Genomic DNA, 5,426 nt, shown 5'->3' with positions numbered 1-5,426 from the left:
GAGGCCCCAGGTCTTCGATGGAGCATGTGAGATAAGCAGGAGCGACCCCCATCCCAGGGACAGTTCTCCAGAACTTGAGGGCAGGCATGGGAAGCAGACGATTCTGGACCTCCTGTTTTGGAGAGTCTACTCAGCAATGAAATGAAATGAACTGCCAACGCAGGGGCCAACCTCATGCAAGAATCCCAAGAAGCCAGCCGTGAAAGAGTACATGATTACGATTCCATTTCTCTGAAGTTCTAATATGGCTAAAACTACGCTATGGTGATAGGAAGGCTGCCACAGGCGAGGGATAGTATAAGGAAAATTTGAGCAGTGATGGAAATATTCCACATCTTGGTTGGGGTGGATGTATCCATTTATCAAAACTCATTAAAACATGTGCACTATACATAAATACATAATATAAAAATTGCTTATTATATATATAGATCTGTATGTCATATAAAGTATATATCACCCATATATGATAAAATATGTAAGGTACTGTAATGGTGGATATGACATTATGCTTTTGTCAAAATCCATAGAACTGGATAACACAAAGAGAGAACTTCAGTGAAAACTATGGACTTCAGTTGATGGTAATGTGTCAGTATTGGTTCATTAACTGTAACAAATATTCTACAGTAATGCACGATGGAAGAATGTGAGGGGGTCGAGGTACATATGGGAGCTGTCTGTAGTATCTGCTCAATTTTTCTATAAACCTAAAACTGTCCAAAAAAATAAAGTCTATTACTTATTTTAAAAATTACTTGTTGGGTATAAATCCATTATTTACAAATGTGCCTAAATATATATTCATTATATGTAAATTACACCACAATAACAAAAATGAAGCAAGACACAGGCAATGACATATAATATGATTATACTTATAAAAAGTTCAAAAATAGGTTTATGTGAACTGTACTTTCTAGGGATACATTGGTGATAAAACTATGACGAAAACATGGAAATGGTTAATGTGAAAGCCAACTTTTGGCTTTTGGATACTTTTAGAAAGAGTACACAGCGTTGCATCCCACAGTGCTGTGACCAGCAACACATAGATTTGATCACATCAAAATGAAGGACAATGGAGATAAATTTAATTGAGAAATGGCAGAATGGGAGCAATTATTTCCTTCACAAGAGCTTTTTAATTATTTAGAATGCACCAAAATTTCCACAAATCAACAAGAAGAAAAACAAGCCAATATAAAAATAGCAAAGAATATGAATATTTATTTCAGAAATGTGGAAATATGAATGGAAAAGAAGTCCACACTGAGATGCTTAAACACACTGGTAATGGAAAAACACCACACAGAAACCAGATACTGCTCTACACATGTCAGACTGGAAAACCCAAAAGGCAGATAAGAGCAAGTGTTGCAGAGATGTGAGCAAATAGGAACTTCATGCTCTGTGGTGGGAGTGTAGACTGTTGAGCTATTTGGGGAACTGGCCATACTTGATATTTCGAACTGGAGATATTTTGTGAACTAACTGCATTTGCTGTGTGGTAAATCACTGCAGTGCACACTTAGCCATTTATCTTCTGAACATTATACACTTCGCCATAAAAAAATTTTTCAGCTGACATCAAGTGGAAATAGCCAGGAAAGAAAATGTGTACTGTAGGATGCCAATCACATAAACATTAAAACCAGTATTTATAAAACCGTAACTTTGAAATTTAGGGGTGTTTATTTCATCGGTAAACATATGATCCTCTAAGGTTAATAATGGTCTTTCCAAGTGGGGCTAGTGGTAAAGAACCCACCTGCCAATGCAGGAGACACAAGAGAGGTCGGTTTGATCCCTATGAGAATCCCCTGGAGGAGGGCATGGCAACCCACTCTAGTATTCTTGCCTGAAGAATTCCATGGACACAGCAGCCTCGTGGGTACAGTCCATAGCATTGCGTAGAGTCGGACACAACTGAAGCAACATAGCATAGCACACAAGGTTAGTAATAGGGATGAGATCAGAGTCTCTAGAGAGGTTGATCAGGAAAACTCCACAGTCCTTCTGTGTAAACCCTTTGAGTAGATTAAAAAAAATTTTTTTTTATTATTTTTTAAATTTTTGGCTCACTGAATCTTCATTGCTTTGCTTGGGCTTTCTCTAGTTGCCGTGAGCGGGGGCTACTCTTTGTTGCGGTGCATGGCGTCTCATGGCAGTGCCTTCTCTTGTTGCGGAACACAGGCTCTAAGTGTGCAGGCTTTAGTCCCTGCAGCATGTGGGCTCAGTAGTTGTGACGCAAGGGCTTAGTTGCTCTGAGGCATATGTAATCTTTCTGGATCAGGGATCGGACCCATGTTCCCTGCACTGGCAGGTGGATTCTTATCCACTGCACCACCAGCGAAGTTCCCCTTTGAATAGATAATTCACAAACAGGGGTTACAGTTAATTTTAAAAGATGAGAAAAGTTATTTATAATCACACCAATGCAAAAAAAAGATATAATACTGTTTCTCTACTCTTGAATTAGCAAAAGTGAAAAAAGTCAGGCATACCACGCACTCTCATGAGAGTAGGGCACTTTTGGAAAATGTCGTGTTGGCTTTAAATGAAATTGGAGGAATCATCTCCACAGACTGTATCAATTAGAAATGCATTTCACTCTAAGTTAAAAAAAAAAAAAAAGCTGACTTTCAGGAACCTTAACTAATAGGGCTTTATTTTTCTCTCAAAACAAGAAGTCAGCGGGAGGTGAGGGGGTGGGAGCTGCAGCTGACTTTAATCCAGTGGCCTGGCAGAACCCAGAGGATTTTAGAGTGTAAAGAAGAAGGAAGAGGGAGAGCCTCGGGGAAAGACAAGCCCCCAGACCAGAGGGTCGGCCCCTCCCTGATCTTCTCCTTCCTCGGCAGGCCAAACCCTTCTGACTCAGCTGCTTTCCTGGCCTGAGGTCCAGATCTAATTCGTATCTAGTCAGACCTTTCTGCATAATCCAATGATTCCCAAGCTCCAAACCCGACCCCGCTTCAGAACCACGGACAGCGCTACACCCGCTTCTGGGGACCACATGCTCTCTTGGCTGGAAAGAGCGATCCCTCTGTGGGTACGTTCTGATGGGAAGAAGTGGGACGGGCTTGGGGACTGGTAATGAACAGGATAAAGGCCTCCCTGTCTAGGTTCTAACCAGGCTCCGAGAAACCTATGTGGGGAAAATAGACCCCGAAACTCCACATCTCGCTTAAGGGAAGTGGGAGTTGGTCTTCAGGGGGTGAAAGTTAGAGTTTCAGGGTACAAGACAGCTGTGGCCCCAAAAGAGAAGAGCTCGGCTTTCACTTCCCCTCCCCACGGGTGGCTCAAGGGAGAGAGGGGTATTTCTGCTGAAGAGAGAAGACTGATACAGAAGTCATACACTTGAACCCAAGAAGTGTCCCAGCTCTCTTGCCACCCCATGGTCGCCCCCACCTCTAAGCTAGGAGAGGCTAATCAGATGGTGTCAGGTGAATCCAGATTAGCCTCTGGAGCCCAGAGATGTTGCTGCCACTGTGGCTGCAGCTGGGAGGGCAGCAGATGTGAGGAGGAGGCTTCCGGGTGGGGCTGCAGTCAGAGGCTCTGTTTGCTGCAGTGGTCCCTGGAGGGTGGTGCAGGTGTGACCTTCACTGAGGGTAGTGAAGGAGGGCTCATGCTTCCCATCCTGTTCACTCCAACCCTTGGGTTTTCTGGACTGATTTTAGCCCACTCAACATCCACCTTCAGATCCCAGAGGTGTCCAGCAGACACTGTAATCCCCTTCCACCCACAGATCCCCATCAACATCTGGAAGAAACTCTTCAGGGCCAGTCCAACCTTCTGTGGGGCCTAGGGGCTCACAGTTGCTCTCTAAGCATTAGATTTGCCAAGATGCAGGAAACTGAGAATACTTTCAGGTAGAGAAATATCATGTGAAAAATGACTCCCAATATGGGGCTTCCCAGGTGGCCCGGTGATAAAGAATCTGCCAAAGAATCTGCCAGCTAATGCAAGAGACATGGGATTGATCTCTGGGTAGGAAATGGCAACCCACAACAGTATTCTTGCCTGCGAAATCCCATGGACAGTGGACTTTAAAGGGCTACAAAGGTCGAGAAGAGTCAGACACACCTAAGCGACTGAGCAGGCATGCACGACTCCTTATATATCTGAATGTGACAAGCAGTCAAGGATCCCCAGCAGAGGACCCTAGAGACAGGAACACAGGTGCTTCTTATCTGAAAGGTGGGGAGATGTGTTCACGATCCCAGGGGAAGCTGAGGTGGACTCTCAGGATCTCCTTTTTGAGGTCTGAATATTTTCCTTCTCTCCACCTTATACCAGAATATCCCAAAATCTACATCCCTTTAACCTGAAGCCCAACTGTCTTAGGGTCTAAACAGCTCAAAGTCCAGTAGGAAGGTATTTCTCTCCTCCATGGGACCCAAGGCTCCCCATTCCTTATTATTCACCCTTATGCTCGGGTCCCAAGAACATGACACCAGGATATACACATTATATATAACATACATATATACAACTGATTCACTTTGCTGTACACCTGAAACTTAATACAACATCGTAAATGAACTATACCCCAGTGAAAATATTAAAAATACATAAATTTTAAAGAAGAGATCATGACACCAGCCCTACGTTTTCAGGTGACCTTCCTAGGAGGTGATAGATGTTGCTGTTTAGTTGCTAAGTTGTGTTCAACTCTTTCGCGACCCCATGGACTGTATGTAGCCCACAGGGGTAGCTCCTCTATCCATGGGATTTTCCAAGCAGGAACACTGGAGTGTGTTGCTGTTTCCTTCTCCAGGGGATCTTCCTGGCCCAGGGATCGAACCGATATCTCCTACGGCTCCTGCATTGCAGGCAGATTCCTTATCAACTGAGCCACCTGGAAAGCCACAGGAGGTGAAAGGTCTATGCATAGAGCCATCTGAGGAATTCAGCTCATGGCTACAAACCTACAGGTGATTTTTCCCATCTGATCATAAGCAAACGCGAAAGCTTTCTTCAGCTGTCCTCACGGGGATGCTGTCTGCACACTGCAGTCTCTGAAAGGAGTTGCAGTGAAGGACTCAGACTGCTCTGGCCTGTCCTACTCTTCACATTTTTGCATTCCTAGCTCAGAGGACTTCATTCTTGGTCTGTTTATCTGAAGCCTTGGGCAGAGGTCTTCAGGCACCTCTTCTGAGGCCTTCTAATGGTGGGGGGGGAGGAGGAGGAAAACTTGAAGACACCTTGCCCCACTCTGATTCAGGACTCGGTACTTTTCCACGCCTACCCCCACGCCCCAACCCAGGATCCATAGATCTGCCGCAGCTTTTTGTTCTGGGTCCCTGGTACATGAAATGACCCTCATGTCTGTGCTGGCCCATCAGACACCTTAACAAAGATTCTCCCCTTGGCTCAACTCTAGCCCGGCTCTTCGAGTTCTTTTTTAAAAAAAAAAAAAAATA

Source organism: Ovis aries, chromosome 14 (assembly GCF_016772045.2).
Source record: "Ovis aries strain OAR_USU_Benz2616 breed Rambouillet chromosome 14, ARS-UI_Ramb_v3.0, whole genome shotgun sequence".
NCBI lineage: Eukaryota > Metazoa > Chordata > Mammalia > Artiodactyla > Bovidae > Ovis > Ovis aries.
The sequence above is the reverse complement of the archived record's forward strand: the minus strand, read 5'-3'. Positions refer to the sequence as shown.